The sequence below is a fragment of the Triturus cristatus genome, chromosome 11 (assembly GCF_964204655.1).
Source record: "Triturus cristatus chromosome 11, aTriCri1.1, whole genome shotgun sequence".
NCBI classification, from domain to species: Eukaryota; Metazoa; Chordata; class Amphibia; order Caudata; family Salamandridae; genus Triturus; species Triturus cristatus.
In genome coordinates, this window is record NC_140594.1 from 715024783 (window position 1) to 715047790 (window position 23008).

Below are 23008 nucleotides of genomic sequence, written 5' to 3' on the forward strand. Positions count from 1 at the left end.
AACAATAAATCTAAGAACTCCCCCCTCCGTTACCCTAACCCACCCCCTCCCCACGTTCCACGTCCATCTGTCCTCCTTCCCCCGCTGTCTCAGCCGCTTCAGAGGCCCTAACCCTCTGTCTGCCCCTCGGATAGTCGCAGCAAGCGTAGATAACGGGGACAAGTAACTTCCCTAAATTCGGAGGACAACAATGCCAAAAAGGGCTTCCACAGCTCCCCATATTTGGAGCCCTTCCCGGTCAGTGTTAGTGTGAGTTTTTCCATGCCCAGGACAAGCCACAATCGGTTCAGCCAGCCCGTTTGTTCATTATTTAAAAATAATTCTTACTCTTTGAGTGGGACTTTAACTTCTCACTCATTATATGCACTTTGCTATGATTTCTGAGATGGTGTCATTAACATAGATCAGAGAGTACTATATTGAATGTGTTGGACCTAAATCACCTATACATTAAAGTATTCAAAAGCAAAAATGGTGAAAAATGTGTCCAACAAAGCCTTTTAAATGACTTGTACTTGATGTTTGTTTGGGTTTTAAGCCATATGTTGACATAATTCATTACATGGCCCATTGACTGGATGAATGTTCCTACCAGGTGGTGCTGACACCTTACAAGCAGGGTCATGAAAACATTCTGCATATTCACAGCTTCTTCGGCCAAGTCCATCTGAGAAAAGCTTCAGAAAAGGGGAGATTCAAGTGAGAATATTTAATATGTGTATTCTGGTGCAGATGCTTAGCCAACTCTCTATCTAAAAGACAAGATGGATGCCTGAGTTTGGGAAAGCAAAGAGTTGGGCACGATGACGCTGAATATATTTTTAAACACTTGTTCTCATTTGTCATCAGCAGGCTACAGCTGTCTTGGTGAAGCGTAGGCACTGCACCATCCATCAAAACCTGAAATGATCCTATATAGCAAATGTTGTTGTTCTACTCGGAATAGGATAGCATTTCATGCAAATCCCCGCGTACAAGCTTTTCTGAGATGATCGGCCCAAGATTAATAACTGCAGTTAACCGCTTCAGTGCCCATGACGAGATGGTCTCGTCATGGAGCGCGGTTGCGCTGTGCCCATGACGAGACTATCTCGTCATGAACCCCGCCCGCTAATGCAATGCCCGGCACAGGGCGGGGAAAGGGTGTGGCACTGAAGAGGTTAAATGGGTATCCAACGAGGAGGACCTATTTTGAATGCAATCGGTTTGCAGGGGTTTCACATTGTCGGTGGCAGCTTAAAAATGTTTCAGGCGCATCAAAATGTGGCAAAATATTCACAGAAACGCCACCAAAATAACACGGGTGTCAACAATGCAAGGGATCCACCACACGCACAATTGTGAAGAAACACCTAGCATCTAAATGAATTTGTCATCTTTTAGACTCATTTAAAGACCTCTGGTTGACCTGTATTCCCTTGTATTTGCAAAATAAAATAAACCATAGTATCCGCAAAGAAGGAAAACAACCAGTGCTTAAGAGGTGAGATGAAGAGCATTAAAAAAGAACAGGAGCCCACAGTTTTACTTAGGAGTCTATCCGCTGCCCTGCGGAATGCCAGTGTTCTGGAACACCAAGGCTGCCAAGAGTTGATTCTGGCTCAGCGCTAGTTTCACCCACGACCCTACACTTCCAGGTTCCTTATCATACAACTGCATTCTTTCCCTCATCCCCGCCCACTTTTTTTTCAGTGTGTTCCTGTCTTTTGTTTCCTCCTCCTTACTCCCTCTGTTGCCTTTCTCTCTCTTGCCCTGAGTCAAAGTCTGATGACAAAAAATAAGTTCCAGTCAACAACAAGCACTGGCAAAGCCAGTAGGTCTCACCCATGCAAGAGCTGTTAGCTTTGCCAATGTGTTTTAGTCATGTTGAAGACCAGCGTGGCTGCTGTTCAGCATGGCTAAAAGTTAGGGGCATAGAAGAGAGTGATGTGGAGTGTCGTAGAGTGTAATGGTGAAGAGTGGAGTAGAGCGTTGTAGAGCAGAGAGGCAGAGAGTGTCGTGTATGGAGTGGCATAATGTGGAGTAGACTGGTGGAGAGTGCTCTGGCATAGGCTTTTGCAGAGTATAGTGCCGTAGGCTAAACTGACATTGAATTTAGTGGCATACAGTTCAGCATCATAGAACGCAGAGGCGTAGATTAGAGTGGTGATGAGTAGAGTGCAGTGGTGCATAGTAGAGTGCAGTATGGAGTGGGACAGAGTGCAGTGGAGTACAGTGGTGTGGAGTGGTGTAGAGTTGAGTGATGCAGACGGCAGTGGCGCAGAGAAGAGTCGAGGGGTGTAGGGTGCAGAGTAGAGTCAAGTGGCATAGAGTGCAGGGGCGTGGAGTGGTGCAGAGTAGAGTAGCATAGAGTGGTGAAGAGCAGAGTATAGTGCCAAAGAGTGCAGCGGCACGGAGTGCAGTGATGTACAGTGGAATAGTGCAGAGTAGAGTGGCATAGAGTTCAGTGGCGGAGAGTGCATTGTTTCAGTGTAGTTTAAGAGTGCAGTGGTGGAGAGTGGAGTATACTGGCGTAGAGAGAAGTGAAGTAGAGTACAGAGATGCAGAGTACAGTGCATTGGCATAGTGTGCAGTGGTTAAGAGTAGAGCGGCATAGAGTGCAGTGGCATAGACTGGAGTGGTGCAGGGTAGAGTGCAGTTGCGTAGAGTGGTATAGAGTGTAATGGCATATAGTAAAGTGGTGTAGAATGCAGTGGCATAGAGGGCAGTGGTACAGAGTAGAGTGGCGTACACTGGATTGGCATGTTGAGTGTTACAGAGTAAAGTGCATTGGCGTAGAGTGTGCTGGCATGGAGTGCAGTGGCATAGAGTGGAATTGTGCAGAGTAGAGTGGCGTGGCTTAGACTGGAGTGGCATAGAGGGCAGTGGCATAGAGTGGTACAGGGTAGAGTAGAGAGGTGTGGAGTGGTGCAGAGTTCAGTGGTGTGGAGTGGTGCAGAGTAGTGTGGAGTGTTCATGGTGTGGTAGCACACTGCTATTACAGACAACACATTTTCAATTGAAATGACCATTACATTTGCACAGACATGCAGTTTTATTAATAAAACTATACAGTGCACAGACTTAAATGTGTGGAAATTGCATCACCTAGTATAATGATCATATTATAGTATTTGTTTCAAGCACACTTCAGAAATGACAAACAAATTGCTTCATTTGTGTTCCTAATTCTGATATGTTCTGAAATATTTACACAGATCATTTCAATGTTGTTGTGTGCTAGAAAACAAAGCTTTCCTACCCCCAGTATCCAGGAAGATTGTCACATTAATCCTCAACTTTGAAGTCAGAGAAAGAAAAGTAAACAAGCACCCTCAGAAGACAGCGCCTGACATTTGACCTCGGTCTTTGAATGCACAGCAAATGTGACTAGATAAGAACAAGATTTACAGGCCTGTTTACCGAAAGGGAGCACTTGGAAGGATACTGTAAATAAGGTTTGAGCAAGAGAAGGTAGGAACTCAAGCATGATAGCCGTAAACAAATAAAGCCATCAGAAGAAAGCAAGAAAACATGAGTTACAAACCACAAAGCCAATGGCAAGCAATGGGCAGAATGCATTCCTAGGTCAGCTCTCTGAATGTTTCCAAGATGTCTTTAACAAACCAGACAGATTAGCTCAGGATATTTGATTTAGCATACTTGTGCATGCTCCTCGCCTGCATCAATTGTAACTTGCATTATGCTACTCTGTACTGCTGCCTCGCTTGCACTGACTGATGTACCACCTTGTGTTGCGTTATTGCTGTTCATGCTATTTATAAAACTCAATAAACAAAAAAACAAAAAAAAAAAAAAATAACAGACAGCTGGTAGGCTGCGACCTAAAAATTAATGCTGGTGGCCAACGCAGGCAACCACCGGCACAAATTAAGCCCTAAAAATAATGAAACAGTGATGCCTGATCATGTGCCCTTAATTGTTTCCTAGTGGTAGCGTGTGAAAGGTCTGGGATTGATGCCACACAGAAGAAAATTTGGCAGCAGAATATTAAAGCAGAAGTGTTTCAAGGGGAGAGGGATTCTGGTTAGGGGGGAGATCTGCAATCCTTGTGCTCTTACGTTTCCTAACAGCCAAGGCCCATAACACATTTCTTTGGGGCTGAAGAAATTATTTAAATGTTGCATTTAGCAATGAGCCGTGTCTTCTTTTCCATCTGTGTGATCTTTTTTTTTTAACCACAGACAGAGGGATCTGATTATTTTTTGGGCTCCTTACTCAGAGGTTTGCTTTATATTACACTGCGGACAAAAGAGAGAGAAGAGAAATAAGCCTCACAAAGCCACTGTGTTTGGCATTTGTGCAGTGCATGCCCACACGTGAACACATCTACCATTTCACAAAGCCTTATAGATACGCAAATGTCAATGCCAATATACTAGTCAACACACTGGCATCGAAGGACAGAGGAAAACAGTTGTACATAGGTACTGTGGACGAACCCAGCTGCGGCCTGCGCACGTAAGAGCGGTGGGTCCAGGTTAGGGGGGGATTCGACAGATGACCATGAGGGAAAATTAAATAAATAATTAATTTACCCTCGTCGCCGCTTGTCGAACCCCCCAACCCCCCCCCCGCCCCCCACCAATGCCCACCGCTCTTACCATAAAGGAGGATTAACTATTAGCAGGCTTTACAGCCGCTCTATAGATCCACAAGCTTGGTTTGACGCGTTCTATGAGATATGCTATGAAGCAAGTGAAGGCGATGGGCTGGTATAGCAAAACGGTTTGCACTGTTCCTGCAAACATCACCCAAGCTGATAACGTCTACTGAAAGTTAACCCAAACTATGCTATTATGTGTATGCAAACAATGTGTGACAACAGTCTTCAAAAGTCAAACTTAAAAGGATGTGCCTGGCCTTAAACAAGCTGAAAAATAAGAAATCCTGTAACCTAAACACATTATTATATACACAATTTCTTTCCTTTTGGGCTTACTTAGATCTTAAGTAAGCACTGGTGCCAACCCTACTAAATTGTGGGGGAAATACTTGATGATAAGCCTATTCACCCGGATTTCTGGCACGGCTCTGGGAATGCATGCCTTATGGTGTGCTGTCTTTGTGTATTGGTAGCTTGCTGCTGTTTTAAATGGTGGCAAAAAGGGCTGGAGCCGCTGATAACTCTGTGGTATGCAAACGTCTTGCAAAACATCAGTTCTAATTGTGAGAAAACAAGAGCTAAACTGAATCCCGATGTTACAGCACTGTCTTCTTGGTTTCCATTATTAGCAAGAAAAACCCAAAGCGAGTGGGAAGAATAAAGGGATGCATGTGCGGACATAAAACATTAAATAATCCAAAACCTATTTTATAAACGAACTGCTCCACCACCATTTATTTCAGATGTTTTCCACAGAGTCAAACATGTAGCACATGCGTTATTTTTTATTGATTTTGGAAATGACATGTTTTAAACTTTGCTAATTTTGTTGTTGATTGTATATGAATTTTTGATGAATTTTAATGTGACCGAATTTATGCAGTGCATATTCATGTATTTGTAATATTGATTAAAAATGTATTGATATCTATATGAGGTTGTAGCTGATTTATAAGTGCCCTAATCATCAATATTGATGTGAGATGTGTGGTCTATAGGTATGATAAGAATGAATGATAAGTGTTAAATACTCGACTTACCCAAAGGGAAAACTTTTTTAGCTTTACAGTTGTTGGGTGCTCCATCCCTTTGGTTGTGAGAGTCCCCTCTCCTTGGTTTCAAGGCACATGCGTTACTACAGACTATATTGCCATACTTCCATAAGCACATGGCTACTTAGTCCATAAAGGATATGTAGGCTGTCTTCACAATGTAATCAGCATCTACTGACAGGAGGGTGGTGGCAAGTTCTGTTGGGATGTTGAGAAACAATAGCACGCTAGAACGATGACTGGGGTGTTATACAAGCAAGCCTGAGTCATATGAGCATGACGACTGTTCAACCATTTGTTAGAAAATTCATGTTTCTTTATTGAATTTATTGAATCTCATTCTCTCAGTCAAATGAAACTTCACATCAATACAGACCTTTCATGAAAATTAACTCCCATAGATGAATATAGTCTGAAAGAACAGTGTCTATAAATCGAATAGAAATGAAGGCAACAGATTCGGATAGTAGGTTAAAAAAGGAATGTCCTGAACAAGGCCATTAAAATAAACACACTTACCGAAACAAGATATCAGTTTTTCCTCTGAAACAAATCAAATATAAAAGACAGTTTGTTTTATTGGGTGCTTCCAATTGAGGAACCATGATATTGATGTGATAAGTTCTAAATCAGAAGAGAATACAATTTTTTGTACCAAATGTACTTCCTTACACTATGTCATATGATATAAAATAGTAGGCTTGAGAGATATAAACATACATTTGTAGTCTACATGATATATTTAGAGCTCCTATTTGTATTTTGTTTGTTTGTTAATTTTGAGAAGTAGTCCCACCAACAGGTGTGCTGTCCATAGTTATTCTGCTAAGATACATCACATAGTTTATATAGGTGGAAAAGCAGCATACAGATGACTTGGTGATATATGAGGTAAAAATGTAGAGGCAATGATGATACAGACATTACAGTTCATTTTGGTCATGCTAACAAACACTGAATGATAGTGGTATTCATATGTATATTATATATACGCATACTTATTTTTTGTGTGCGGTCTCAAGCAGGGCAACCTTTTCTTTCATACTTATTTTTAAGTAGCAAAGTTGATGGTGGTAAAATGTATGTCAGGGGTGGGGTTTATATAGACTGAGCATGTGGGCTTTTAGAATATGTTTGAATTTCTATGCAGGGCGATGGGAGATGCGAGGGGCGGTAGTTCTGATTGGCTCCACAGATGAGGTCTCCAAATGTGAAATGGCCAGAGCCATGAGGCACCACATGGGAGTGTCTGTACAATGAGAAATTGTTTATCTGGGGACTGCAGGGAGCGAACAGGGATGTGGCGATATATCAATCAGGAGAGACCTGGTGGAGATGAACTGTGCCTGTCTTTTTATACTAGGGTGATTATCTTGTAGTGCGCCCTATGTTTTGCTATCGCCACTGTCCCCAATGTGTTTATGCCGAAATGGGAGGCTACCTTGGCAGTTTAAAGTGTTTACAAGAGGCAACATTGTTTCACACCTATCCAGTGTGCTGAAACAAATGTATTACACAGAGATTTAACAATTTCAAATGGAAGATGTTGGCAGAGTTATGCTATGCTGAGAAGTTTAATATGAGTTGCTGTGATGGTAAAAAGGACAAATGATTCTAGACCCAACCTAGAGTTGGATAGGATGACTACATTTCAAGTAGTTGGTCAGGGGTTAGGATGTTAGAACAGAATATGATTGGTTAATGGATGGTGGACTGGTACCGGTACACACGACTAATAGAGAGCCTTAGTATTCCAAGAGTAGATCATTAGGGAATGGAATTTTATCAGTTCTTACACAGGAGAAGATTCTGGATTGTAGTAATGATGCGGAAAAGGGTTGAGAGAAAAAGATTTGTGTCCCATCATCTTGTGGGTGATAGGATACACTAAATGAGTATGTATTGTCACCAAAAGAGGTAGTATAGAGGAAGAACAGGGAACACTGCAGGGATAATCCTTCAGGCACACCGACGGGTACTGATGTGGCTGAGAAGACTGAGGAGGACCACCAAATTAAAAAAAAGAGTGATCTGAAAGGTAGCAGGAGACCATTGAAGAGTGGTTCCAGAAGAGATAAGGGTCTGGAACAAGGTACAGGATCAGTGGTGTCTCAGTTCCATGTAAAGCGGGGAGAATAAGGTTCGAGGAGGGTCTGTTGGTTGGCAGAATCAAGGAGGTTAGGGCCTAGAGTAAATTATGTTTCCATAGTGAAACTTATCCAAAACATTGTATTCAAAAGACTAGAAGAACACAAGTTGTTTGAGGTTATTGTAGGGAACGGGATCTAGGATACTGGGCGGCAGTTCAGAAGGGTACTTATTTTCTGATTCTTTAGAAACTTCTGTGACCAACAATCAAATGAGCTGAGAAATATCATTGAGATATGAAATACTTTATGTACCTCAATAGTTAACCCACGACTTAACAGTATACCATAAATGTGCTAAAGTAAAACAAGTGCTGGAATTAGGTGGTTATGAGCGATTCCTGGGATATATCATAAATTTGCAAATTCAGATCTCAAGTAAGTTGAAAACAAAAATGAGTGGATGGGTGGGTGTGCAGTTTTAACGGCATTACATTTCTGCAGTCGGTACATCTCTGCTCAAGCTCACAAGTTTCTTTTTGGGAACACAAATGCTTAATGTGAGGCACCAAAAAGCCTCTTTAGCGCACACATCGCATTGTTTTGGACAATAATGCCTCCACAGCGGTGCACACATTTCACAGCTAATTATCACACCTGTTTGTCACTCGAGAACTTTAATAATAAATCCTAGAGCCTGGTGTAAAGTGTTGGCTATTTCCTCTAGAATGTTCTTGTTTTTCAAATCCACTGCCTTGAGTGCAAAACTGTTGCTATTCTACAAGATAAATATTCAAGCTCAAGCTTTCCAAAACCTCTTTAGCACTGTGCACGACACAATTGGCAGGCTGAGGGTGAATTTTGACCAAAGTCTTTTATGCAAGCTACACATTCCACAAAACACTATGCTCTAGTACATCTCATATAGGCAAAGTTTACACTCCTTAAAGAATCTTGGTCTTACACTTTAGCAGAGTGGTGCAACTTCAAGTCTACTCTTAGGAAGATACTAATGGTCCAAAGATTGGCCAAATAAGTGATAAGAATAAAAGAATAACAAATGTAACGTTCAATCTAATTTTATAATAATTAAGTTATATTAACTAACTACCAAATAAATTTGAGAAAAAAATATATAAAAAGAAAATATCTGTAGTCATTTCTTTGTAAGTCATTGGCAGTCACCGTTCACATGAATACCAGTGGGAACCAATGTTATCCTACAAGAAAAGTTCAACAATTTAAAAAATGAGATTAATTATCTTTTCAGAAGGACCAAAATATCCTGCTTAATGGGCTCATACATTTAGATTGGGCTTGGTGGCACACCTGGACAAAGTTTCCTTTCGACTAAACGCCTTATTTAGATTTTGGCAGAAGGTTAACTTTGTCACAAACGCTACTGATGCCCCGACCAATGTATTACAGGTTCAGTATAGCCTATCTTACAGTACAGTCGATGGGACATCCATCATGTTCTGACAGAGTATTCTATCCACCAAACTCTAAATAAGACCCCCCTGTCTGTTGTTTTATGAAGCTCAAACCTCGCAAGCTGACAGGGTCCCAAGCTTTATGCAATGTGAAATCGAGAAGGCTGGGTTGGTTTAACGATGAAGAAAAGATGCAGAGAGCTCCAGCAATTAAGTCACCAAACTAATTTAGATCTGGAAGCTTCATTAAAAAGTACAAAGAAGTTTGTACATTTAAAATCTTCCTGTTAATGAGGTGCATCACCAGGGACATTTCTAAACATATTTGCATTGCTTTCCAAAGAGTTTCAGAAAAACAGGATTTGTTGTCTTTTCTATGGTCACACACGCTGGCAAGACCCAATACACAGGCCAATAAAACACAAGTGACATTGGCATAAACATGTACATGCACCAGGCTTACTCTGTAAGCGAACTGTCCTGTAACATTCCTTGCTCCCTTTACAAACGTGCTTTAGACGACGTGGAACACCAGGTCTATTTTACAAAAACACATAAAGCCAGGTGCTGGCACAAAAGTCTCACAGCTTAGTGTAGGTCAAAGTCGAAGTTCAGGAAAAAAAAACATTTTGTACTTTTACACAAAGGCTGATGGGAATCTCACATATTGTTGGCCCAATTTCAAGTCAGGTGAAGCAGAATGCCTGGATGGGATACCCCTGCATCCGATCACATGTGTCTCCGCACAGGTGATCACCGGGTACGGGAGCGATGCGGATTTTGGCTTGGTAAAGTCGAGCTCATATTTTCCCCATTCCAGATGAAATAACTTGTACTAGCTGGATACCAGTCAAAAAGCTCAATTGCAGCCAACAAGTCTCTTCACACGAAAATCCGCCTACCTTGTTATCGGTAGGCCTGGGCGAAAATTTCGTTCAGTTTGCGGAAATTGCGATAATTTGACATTTTCGCGTTCCGCGGAGAGCGCGAAAATGTCAAAAATTCCGGTTTCCGCAGCTTGGCGATAATTTGTTTCTTGCTCGCGCTGTAAAATAATACATTCTCGCGCGCGCCGATCGCCTTACCTGAATCCCTGCGTTCGCCGACAAGTTTTCTTGATCCAGTCGCGTTCTCCATGAGATGTTGTATTGTTTTTAGCCATTTGCGCTGTCTCGCGACAGTTCGCACCCGCAGTGACGTCATGCGTCGCGCGATCACGTCTTTCTCGCGATCATGCACCGCGAGACAACTCAAAACAAGATGGCCGCGCCCGCAAGCAACCACTTGGGTAAGTTGGCGACCCGCAACCATGCAGAAAATCTCGCGAACATGCCGGAAAAAAACGTCCGCATCTTCGCGATATTTCCGCTTGTTTGCGATAATCTTAAACATTTTCGCAATAATTTGCGAAAGTTAATTTCGCAAATTCCGCCCACCCCTAGTTATCGGGCCATGTCTGTCTACTCTTATATTCACCGATACACAGTTGGTGAAATTTGTTTTCGTGCTTTCTATAGCACACAATATTTGATTTGACTTGTGAACCATCCCAGTAAAATGATATCCCTCGACAAAAAATGCAAATTATCATGAGAGTGATAGTACAGACAAAATAATATTCTCCCCTCCCTTTAAGATGGAGTATACAATTGGACAGACGGAGGGTTTCGAAATGCAATGAGGATCGTTGGGAAAAAAAGTATACAGAGCTTTTCACTAACATAAACGATAAAGAGAAAGTTTACCTCGGACCACCCGACACCATCAGTAATCACCCCTCTCTTTCCCAGGAACACATCTTAAATTGGTTTCTTAGCTTCAGGCCATCTGCAGAAGAGAAGGTAGATCAGTAAAACCTCTGCTCAAATAAAAGGCTCACAAACATGCATCTCTTCCGTCCAAGCGAATAAATCACAAACATGCGCAAAATGTAATTAAAACTTCCCTCGTTTTATATTTCATTTGTCACTGATATATAGTTTGCTGGATCGTTTTTTAAGTCGTCCACATTCATTTAATGCTCGCAAGTAAGAACTGCATCTCAGCAGGACCTTGGTGGTTGGCAGCCATAAATCTATTATACAAATCGCTACCGCTTGCCCGGCTGCATATACACGCTGTACATGTTATTGGTGTTTAAACGTGATTTATTTACATAATTACAACTGTACGTCTTAATAGTAGTCCAGCTCGTTTTAAAATTACAGAATGCAGGGTTTTAAATGGTACTAATTTTGAGATCATAAAAAACGAAAGAATATAGTTTCTAGATTATTGTAAACTAAATTAGGAAACAGATTGGGAACTCCAATTGATTAAACCACCGAAGTTCAGATTCAGGCATATTCCGGCCTAAAATGCTCGTCCCCGGAGTTATTGATGCCAGGGGCATCAGTAAGTTCGGGATCAGGAAGGATGGGGGAAAATTAGGGGTTCAAAGGAGATGGTGGCCCTATGCAATTCCAGCATGTTTCCATGTTTCCATCCTTTTTACATCTCCATTTAACACCGGGCTGCCCTCTTTATAGGATATCCAGTAAGACAAAATGCTGCGCTATGTTGCTGAGCATGAAGAACATGTCTCAGTGGAGATGGAGGAAAATGCACTGCATTAGATACACACCACACAGTGCAAAACTTTGAAGTCTCAGCAATCCTAAGCCTTATTTAGAGTTTGTCGGATGGGTAAACAATCAGAAATATGACGCATAACTGACCTGCCCCAGACACCTGAGTTTGGATTGACTTGACCCACAGAATGAGCAACTCTGGTAACCCACCTACTTGAACTCTTGCTAGCATGTGAACGCTCTTGCGGTTTTAGGTTCAATGAGTATCGGGGGGAGGAGAGTGAGTTGGAAGAGTCTAGTTTTGTCTACAGAGATGTACAATGGAGTCTAAAACTCATGCATGAGGCCAAGTTGATGAAAGAGAAAGGAGACTAGAGTAGTGTAAAGCAGTAGTCAAATATGGTGAAGACAAGTACATAGATCAGGGTTTTTACTGAGTGTGGGTGATGTATAAAAGATCTTGCAGTTTTTGATTAGATTGAGGCTAAATTAAGAGAGGCGTTTCCCACTCCTTGGACAATCTTCTACTTTGCAGACAAACAAGGCAAGACAATATGGAAGTTGCCAGTAGGTCTCCTTTGCTGAACAGAGTGCAACAGCTGCGCGCCTTTGAAGAAGTGCGATATAAAAATAGAGTCGGAAGATAAAATTTGTTTAAAAGTAGCATAATGCTGCGTGCGTAGCAGATACTATTGTCAAAGGGATATTATTTTCTTTGTATCCTTAAGAAAGCCTTGTGCGTAATTGTCTTGCTCTGTGATTAAATACAATTTAAATCCAAAATGTTATCACAACAGCAAAGTAAAACAACTGAACAGAATTGCACTTTATACCAGGCTAAGGTATCTAAACAGGAAACACTTTCCGAATAAAAGTCAGAAAGTAATAATTAAAATGTTTTTGTATCAGCAAATCAAATAAATCATAGAGAGCAGTAGTCTAACAAAATGGTTTATTGACCCGCATCACCATAAACTACTGGGAACCTAAAGAGGACAAAGATGGACAGCCCTCCCAAGAAATGTCAAACCATTAAAAACACAACAAGCAGTGGCTCACCCACAGTACGCTCTCCCTGTACTCTTTATTTTACTTTTTTGGTCTCGCCTAGCGAATGCAGCGCATGCGGTGCATCGCTTGGCGAGACTCTATTGTTGTGGCTTTGGTGAGCGAAGGGAGACAAACGATGTGCGCGCGCGCATGGCGTCTCCTCTGTGGCTCCCATGCTCCCACCGCGCACTTGAAATGTGCGCGCCCGGACAGGCGATAAGTACGCGCATGGCATCTCCCGCGCTCGCTGCGTCTGAGCAGAACTCTTTCACTCTCCCGGCGTCAGCTTGTTAGTTCTTTCTCCGGTTTCATGTCCTTGTTTCGGTTCTGCCTTTAGCTTTCACTTGTGTTCCTTGATAGGAGTCCAATATGTTCCCTTGCTGCTCAGCTTCCTGGAGCTGATTTTAAGGATATTATTTTTCAGCTGCCCGGTAGTGACCTTCCAGAATCACTTCTGAGCTGGTGCCAGCTCCTAATTGTTCCCTGCATTGGGGACATGTCTTTACATTGTTGACTTGTTTGAGGTGATACAGCATCCCTTGAATCATATCCTACCTTTCTACCCTCAGCAGGGTCACCGGGCGACACATTAAGGATGTCAATGCGCTGATGAACTCTTTTTGTGTCGAGCAGGCAACCGTACACGCGACCGCTGCATGCGTTGAACGAACACGATACGTGTTTTGCTCGAGTTCCAAAAATCTTCACTAAAACGTCACACTGCATTTTTTTAAAGTAAGACCTTGCTATTCCTGCTGTGCTCTTTTCACGCACGTTTCTTGTTTCTATTAATGCTTTTTAACAAATTTTAAAAAGTTTTGTCAGCAAAAATGCAATTGCTTCTGTTCAGTTGTCCCTCCTTTGAGTTTTCGTACACTCTGAGATTTCAGACAACCCTGCAGGATTCTACAAACCCGGGGCAGATCAATTCACACAAGCCCCAGAAGCAAAGGGAATGCAGAAAGGCAACATCAGCAATTTTTTAACTAGACTCTTCAGAGTTATGACAAGAAGGTTCAAATTTGATTGTTATTAAATCTAAATACACTTTGCATAAACTTATGTCAAATGTGAAGGTTTAGACGGATGAACCATATTATTCTGCATGTATGATAAACTGACGTTTTTGCAAAATGTGTACAAGAAAGCAATATTTAAAAGAAGGTAACACAGTATGGTGGTCTTCCAGTTGTCAGGGTCGTGATATGGTAGTCAAGATTGCAAACATTTTTTAATTGCTTAAATCAAATAAAGTATTAATTTCAAAATAAATGTTCTTTTTGAAGGCTCGATGCCTCGTTAGAAGCGCTGGGGAAAATCGCGTGCAAAACTACATATAGGGAAATTAAATGCTGTTTCTGTACAATATTGGGTCGGTTCTGTGACGTAATTCAAAGTTTTCAGCTGGGTAATAGAAAATAAAATGCAGTAATGAATCCCCTTTTTGACCTTTAGTACTGCACTATATACCATTTACCATGTCACTTTGGTCATACAAATTCCTCTATGTAATAAATGTGAAGCGTGATCTGCATTACCCATTTTTGTCTTCTAGTTACTTGATTCAGCTTTAGTGGGTAAATGATATTCATCTTTGTAACAAAATTCCATCACAGTATTTATATTATGTTACAACCTCTGTGAAAGCCATTAGTGGCTCAAGCTTCAAAAAGACACATACAGCATGCCACAAAAAGGAAGGAGGCTGGAGACCCGAGCCGATAGTCCTTTCCAATTGTGACTGGCTAGACCTGTTCCTTTCGGTAGAAGGTATCTCATATACTGTCTACTAGAAGTAGTGCCAGGAACATGGGCTTGAAACACTCTAAAGGGGACTAGGCTGAACTGGTTTGGGTGCAGTTGGAGGGAAAGCTAGGCGTTCCCATGTACAAAGATGTCCCTAGCCATCTTGGATGTTATTCCACTAGGGACTATGGGAGATTTGTCAGTAGGCAGAAAGTTTACGTTGCAATGAGATGTGTGGGACTAATTTTGGATCACCTACCAATGTATACCAGTTTCCTTTTTAAAAACATTTGCTTGACACACCTATCAGTTGCAAAGAGTCCTTCTAACATTTGACATGGGAACCCGGAGTTTGTGCCACCCCTGGATAGAACCTGGGCTTCCGGGGCTTGAATACAGAGCTACGAGAGCCAGTTGTGTGGCTAGCATCCCAGGAATACTTGGCCCTGCATATGTTGGGAAGGCTGCTTACTGGACAGACCACCTTCAGGGACTGAAAAGCCTCTGGAACCAGACAAATGTGCTCATCAGAAAATCCTTGAACTAAGAAGACCGAGCTTGGTAGAACCAGTTATTCAGAAGAAGCACCTACGCTGGGTGTCGGTTAAACTGCTGTAACCCTTTGGTATCAGCATTAACATCCACATCAAGCCCTGGACAATTTCGAAACTCCTGTTGTTGAACCAGCGCCATGCTTCAGCCTCAGAAAAGCGTCTTCACTTAGTTGTCCTACCACAGACATACTGGCCGCTCACAGAACGTCAAGCTTCAAGGTCATCATCTTTGAATTTAGAGCTACAGACGGATGCCTTGTTACAAGAGGCCAGTAAAATCCAATGGGCCCGGGTAATGGGAGCCCAAATATCTGTGTGAAACTCCAGGCGAAACAAGGGGACGTCGGAATAGAAACACAGTCTGTTCCCTGGAAATCCTGAGTGGAGTAAACAAGCATTTGCAATTCAATAGGTCTCGCAATTGCGAGTTTTGGAGCTATTGGTATTGTAAATGGTATTGTAAATGACAATGCCTTTAATTTATGTTGTACAAACCAAAACATAAATAAAAGGCATTGTCATTTACAATGCCAATACTTTAAACTTGCATAAATGCGAGACCTATTGCATTGCAAATGCTTGTTTGAAGAACTGATGGCATGAGTCCTCTCCTAAACTAAAGCTGTCCACAGCCAAACCTAAAAGCAGCAACGAAAGGAATGAGAAAGCCTCATTAGTTAGCAGTGATGACACACTAATGCAGACAGAAGCTGAAGGTCGCAGAGCTGCCCAACCCTCCGACCACAAGCTTGCAGGATACAAATGATTCACCAGAGCAAAGGCACCTGGGAATAAACGCGATAGCGCCCCAAGCTTTATCCTGCAATCCCCACGAGCCTTTCACATGCTGCGGGCTGCTATTTACAGCAAGAGGAGGCCATATTAAAATAAACGTGTCCAACTCGCAGGAAAAACACACGACCTTTCTTCACTCTCCATTATCACTAAAAGCCCAAGAATAGATTTGGGCAATCAAATTACTTGGGTAAGAGGTAGAAAATTAAAGCGAAAGTAACAATCATTTCATGGAAAAAAATATCAAACCTGCAAATGGAGAAAGGTGGAGAAGTGTGGCTCAATGATTAGAGCGGCAGACCCTGATGCAGAGGTCTAGCCCGGGCCCAGGGTTCAATTCCCCGCCTCGGCAGGTATTGGGCTCAAAAATTCCACGGACCTGATAATTCTCACCTCGGTGCCATTCCAATCATGGAGTCCCACTCTGCAACTCTGGGCAATAGCTTGCTTAATCTCCACAACGGCCCCCACAACGCTAAGGATGCCTGGCCTCCACCTTGGGGGTGCCCAGGAGTGGACACCTCACAGGGAAAGCCAGGATGGGTTCCACAGCGGTATTCGTACAAGCGCCTTGAGACCCTTGCGGGTGAGTAGTGCGCTATACAAGTATCAATTTACAATTACTTTGCTGCTGCGTGGCATTCATTGGATTAAAATTAAAAAATGCAAAAACAACAGTTGATGGACAAAATGCAGAACAATGTCATACATACACCCCAGCACAGAGATCTGGGCCTAAATCCATCGTTTTTTTGCTCACCATGCCATTCCAGTTTGAACCCAGCCATATGCAAATCAGTCTTAACCCTGTGCCTCATGGGAACAGACTGATTTGCATATGCCTGGGTCCAAACTGGGGTGGCGTAGTGGGCAAAAGAACGATGGATTTAACCCAGATCTTTTGACTGGGGGAGAATGTTTGCATTGTCAGCATTCCGTCCATCATTTGTTTGCTGTAACACTTTAAAATTAAAAAACAATGCACCCTGATCCAATTCAGATCTGCAGGGAAAAACTACTGACTTCCCCAATAACCATAAAACACGAAACGAATAAAACTAGCAACTTCTGAAACTCACCATTAGCCTAGAATTATTTTCAGCCTCTTAAGCCCACTTCCAAAAATATTTATTGTTTTTTCTAAGGCAATCGCACTTTGAATGCATACGCTTTTTTATTTTATTTCTTTTAAGATTTCAATGCCATTCTGTTGGTACACGTCAGACCACTGCTTAAGGTTTCTCTCTCCAGCGGTGTGCAAGTATGTTAAAATCGAGGGGGTTGGGGGGGGGTGGGGGGGGGGGGGGGTTTGGACGGTGAATATATGTCTTTACTACTCATTCCGTTGCAACGCATGCCTTTACCACGCATGCGTTACAATAGAATGTTTTTTCTACGCATTGCCTTTACCTCGATTTTTCCTTTACCCCGCTTTTTCTTTTTTGGGGGGAGAGACCCCCCCCAAGCCCCCTTTCTTCTTTTTTTTGCCTTTTTCTCAGGTCTTCGCCGACACTGAAAAAGGACTGACGCATTTTTTCGGATTAGGAAGACGTTGTTCCGTGAGGACGTTGCTTGCGTGGTAAAGATGGTCGTTGAAGCATTACGCATTGTGAAGACATTTACGAGGTAAGTGTACCGTTGTAAACGGAATGCGTAGAAAATGCTTCGTGGTAAAGGCTGATTCCCGCGGACGGTGAGGTGTTCTATATATAGACACATTTTAAAGCTAACCGATAGTGAACCTTCACCAGATAAATGAAATGTTGCAGCCAAAGGACTCCCTCGAGGTACTGCAAGGCCCAATATATTATGGCAATATAAATGTCAAAAAAGATGTGGAAAGATGGTAAACAGCCAAGTCTGACCAAACTCGGCTTAGTTTTTGGGTTCACCCTGACACGAGATAGGCTTTTCCCTACTGCCTTTAGCCGAAACTAAAGAACTGTCCTACTCCCGCTCTGTCCCACACCTGCAAAGGTTGGGCACATAAAGGCAGCCTTCAGTTTCACCTTTGAATTCCGCTATTGCTTTACCCAAGCTCCACAAGGGGTTGTGCTCATTGTTTTTCAGGACAGGAGTGTGCAGGCTGCAGGAGTATGGGACTGCAATTAATTGGATGAAGAAGTATATTTCAATTAGTCATCCTTACAAACCTTCTCATCTCCTTCCTCATTCCACCTGTCGGTCATAAACTTTGAAATCTTTTAAAAATAAACAAAACTCAAATAGATACCTTTGATGGTCTAGTAGCCTGGCCATTAACTTTAAATCATCTTTATTGTTTTTCCATATACACAGAACATTCAATGTAATAATTATCAGTCTTCGAATAGCGTTATCAAATCAATGTGAGCAATACATCACATTTTAGGCTGGACCTGCCAATCATGCTGTTAAGACACTTGGAGAACATTAACTGTGGGGTTGCCAGCCCACTCTCTCGCCCCCCCCCCTCCCCATTTTCATTCCATCTTCAATATAACAATCTTAGCTTTGGGTCTACACAATCACCATTATGGTCGCCTTCCTCTGATGAATCAAGACTTTCTCATTACTCAATTATTTTTTATGTAAGTCCAAATTTTGTAGCTTGTCCCTCCTTCCCTATACCATTAGGTATTTGTGAGGGCACCCTTAGCATTTAAATACAAATTGTACTGCTGTCCTGCAGTAGTTCATATCAGATAGCAAATTCTTACATTTTGGTGCCATCTTTCCGTCCCAGAGTTGTGCTAAATTTCGTCTGGCCAGTTCAAGACCAGTATTGCATAGTAACGTTTTGTGACTGGATGGCAATTAAGCTCCCCAGAAACCCAATAGAATAATTTATATAATCTAATTAATACTTCAGTGGCCTTGTCTAGTTGTATGCCAATTTGTTCCCTGTATTTAGCATTACCACCATCTGTAGCTGCTGAAGGTGCCCACCATTCCATATCCACTCATATGAAGGTCTGATTGTATGTATCCCATTTTGCTGAGTTTCATCCAAGTAGAGTGGCTATGAGGACTAAAAATCTAGTGTCTACTTAAGAATAAACGCCACAGCCGGAAAAATGGTAACACCCTAAGCCTGGTCATCATTCATCATGGACTTTGATGGTTCCCCGATTAGAAACTGCATTTCTTCAGGATTTATCTGTAGAGCTGGTGTGTTTATGTGTGCTCTAGTGCATAATGGTCCAGTGCCAGCCAAAGCTGCACGACCTGTGATGTCCTCATTGGAATGCTGGAGCAGGGTGGACAGTGTGAGGGAGTTGAGAACTGGGGGGGGGGGGGGGGGGGTAGAGACTGGAGTCCGGTGTTGTCCTCAGAAGGGGTAGATGTTAGGAAGCACAGGTTTCTGCAGGTAAACAAGATAGAATCCATCACACTAGTACCCCCTCAGGTAACCCATATTTTGAGAGTACCCAAGGGCCTCTCACAAGTTTATCCCGATAGCGTTCCCAGGTTCCTGTGACTCCACTGCTCAGTAGAAATGCTGCTGTATGAGAGGTGGGTCCTGAGGAAATTAGTGAATCGTGCGAGCTGCCTTCATTTCCCCAAGCTACTGAAATGGATTTACAGCAAATCACAGAAATCGCTCCTTTTGAGTTGAGATGTATCTTTCTGTCAAATATGGAGTAATTCTCTTCAGTTTTTTTTCTGTATTGTTGTAAAATTTTCTCTATGGAAATTGCATGGGGAATTTGAGTTTTGGGACCCCCTTTTTCTCCGCCCCTGATTGACCCCCAAAACATTTCAGGAAGGAACTGAAATGGCTGAACATGTTTTTGGAAAGGTTTTTTAAGATTCCTCAAATGACGCCAAAGTTATTAGAAAAACAATATACGATCTTACTATGGAAAGTCTGACCTAACTATAACTGCACAGTGGCGCTTGAAGTGTGGTCGTTCAGTAAGCATGATCTGGTCATCCCATTTCTATGCCTGTGGCCATTTTGTTTTTTTTCATTCTGGTCACACCATATCTGAAATCTTGCAAGGGCCTAAATGGAGGGCCTGGAAAGATGAAAACACAAGGGGATCCCAGGAATAACTCTGTATTCTACTTATGTACTGAGCTTTTTCGATTTGTTTTTTTTGCTGTTTTCTCTGTAATGTATTTTCATGGTTACCTTGGTAACCGAAATAAAGATTAACTTGAACTCAGTTGCTGAAACACAAACAAAAAGCTTCAGAACATATACCAGTACAGAGCCTCAATGAAACCCAGACCTCCTAACCTGCCCATAATTTCAAAAAGCTCAAATGGCTCTCCATTGAATCTGTAGCTCAGTAAATGATACACCCATCTCAAAAGTCTCCAACAATTTGAATGACAGTAAAGCAGTTTTACTGCCTGCTTCCAGCATCACCCTTAAAACGAAGACTAATGATAATCATAAGACCTAATTGTGGATGACAGAGTGACAAGGCAGCTAGGCCAGAACGCTTTAAATGGTAGATACTATCCCTCTCGAGTTCGACACCATGTGTTTGCAAGAGAGCGTTGAAAGAAGTTAAATCTGAAGGGAGTAAGTCCGAACTGGGGGGATTCACTCAGTCGCTACAGACAAAAGTGTGAACAGGTGGAACTCACTCATCCTTGGTCATTAAGTAACCATCCCTATTACATGAGATTCCCAGATGCAGATCAAACTTAGGGGCTTGGTTACTGGGGCACTGCAGGAATCACATATGACAGAACAGTACATCAAGGAAGCCAGGAGTGACCCCTGCCCCAAAGACATTATATGGGAAAATGGGACAGAATTGAGGCACACAGAAAATATCAGCTTTGTGGATCTCAAATCTTCTCTACATGATATTGGGATGAGAGGGGCTAGGCCAAACTATGGAAAGGGTGTGGAGACTCAGCCCAGGTGGCCCACCTGTAAATTGTCCATCCCACCAAATATGTGCCACTAAAAGGAGTAAAAGGACCACTTCTCATGTTGTTTGTGGGCCAGGGTTCATTCTGGTCCCTGAGAATCCCCAGATACAGAAATAGAAATCCTAAATAGGGTACAAAGGTATTTGAAATTCTGACAGACAGAATTAATGCCAAAAGTAGGGTTAATAAAACCCTACAGATTCGGGTTTCCTTCATTTTCCAAATTATCTAATGTTGAAGTAAATGTAATGCAGAGTATTGATCCACTCAGTTAAGAACTTGAAAAGATCGCCTCTCTGCAACTGGAGAGAAAGGGCATCTCTTAAATTGCAAGCTTCTATCCTTTCTATCCTTTCGAATCAAATGGATATCACCAAGATCGCCTAGTCTATTACAGTCACCTTGATTACTCTTGCATTACTGTCCTCTGCCCCACAAATTAGGAAGCTTGGCTGGTTGTTTAAGTGAGTGGAAGTCAAGGTCTGCCCATTTGCTCTAACAATATGAGACCCAGTACAGAGATATTCACATTGTACAGGACAACGTAGAAATGGGTGATAGGTTTCTCCGACATAATATACCACTAGCATGCCCAATGTTAGACACAAAAAGAAAGCCACATCCAGGATTGATCCAATTATCCTATTGGAATTTGAGTGCATGGGTGGAAAGGAGGAGAAACTGAAAAGCCTTGTATAGGACTTAAACAGCTTTTACTATGACGTTTTTGAGGAAATGGAGGTGCAAGGGGGAATCATAACTCAGCAATACAAAGGAAGGTAAGGTGACACAGGCCCAACTATGTCATGACTCTTAGTTAATTCAGCTCATGTACTTGCAAGCGATCTCTTAAGGTCGGGACACACCACCTAAAATGAGTAGTAGTGAAGCGGTCAGGTGATTTCAGTGTGAGGTCTACAATTATATTTTCCTTTCTAACAGTGTTTTAGCTTTCATCATCTCATTGGTGGTAATCCACTATTTGGGGCTATCAGGAAAGTTGAATAATCTGTAAAGAAATATCTAGTTAGCCTTTCTATATGATTAAAAGATTGAAACTCTGCCAGCTTTCATCCTACTTTTATTATACTATGCACCCTTCACATTATTCAACACCTTGTAGAACATACTCTGGTTTCTGTCACCTCTAAACCCACTATTGTTTCCCTTTGCATCAAATACTCATTTCTATACCCAGGAGGAGAATTTATGAGGTTCATCCTGACATAGACTGATGCAAGGCTTCAGGCAAAAAAAATAAAAGAAACGGCAGTTGTCCTTCGTACCAAACTCATGGTTTTCTGCCCTGTTTGGGGATGGAGGGGGCTTGGGAGGGGAGGGGGGTGGCAAGGTTTCCGCTGGTGGAACCTGCTCCACCGGCAGAAACTCTAGATCTAGTAGCTGATCCACCACAGGGCCGCAAGGTCACAGTGATAGGTGCCGCATCCTATGTGAGGCATGCCGGTCCTCAGCAGGGAAATCAATCAATGACCCCAAACAAGCAAGTAAAGATGGGATACCTGTGAAGAAACACTGCAGGTGTGAATACAGTAAGAGCAAAAAAAGACAACAAATGTACACTTAAGTGCAAGCAGCTTTACATTATAGTATACAATAAAGCAAACCAATCAAAAATACTGAAGAGACAAGCTTGTATGAAGCAGAAGGATTTAATGATAGCAAATGTAAATTAACAAGAGCACAACACATGCGCTGGCAGATACTCCTACATTATATCAAACATAAATATGGTATTGAACAATAGTTGTCAGCAATTCTCCATGCACACTTGAAAATAGCATTGCCTGGAGCAAAGGATAAAGGCACTACCATAAGTTAGTACCAATAACACAGAACCATGGAATCCCGTGACACACATGCACCACAGTCAAGGTGACTGCACACAATGGACAAAGTTGAGATGAATGTTACATATATGGGCTGCTGAAAGTAGATTGTATGTTATGCCAGGCTATCTTATAAGGCATTTTATAACCTCGAACCCCCTGCATCATACAGGATGCTTCGGTTCAAGTGGTGCTGTTGTCACTGTTCCCTCAATCATCCTCAATAGAAGAAGTCTGAGACCCTACAATCCTAGCACAGATGGAATCTGAAAAGATTAATCCTGATCAACAAATGGATCTCCTGTCTGGCAAAGAGAAAAAACATACTCCTTGAAATGTGAATATCTTGGTGAAACTGAGAGGGATCCCTAAATAAAATATCCAGGAAAATTA

The 23008-nt window shown here is 42.1% G+C and overlaps 1 protein-coding gene across 4 annotated transcripts in view; it reads right to left on the minus strand.

Moving 5' to 3' along the window:
- Positions 1–23008, minus strand: part of PPP2R3A (protein phosphatase 2 regulatory subunit B''alpha) — a 1290855-nt gene that overhangs the window by 788653 nt on the left and 479194 nt on the right. For all 4 annotated transcript variants that reach the window (XM_085634350.1, XM_085634351.1, XM_085634354.1 and 1 more), the window contains one exon: positions 10924–11005. The gene's annotated coding sequence lies outside the window, so the exon portion shown is untranslated. The remainder of the gene's footprint in view (positions 1–10923; positions 11006–23008) is intronic.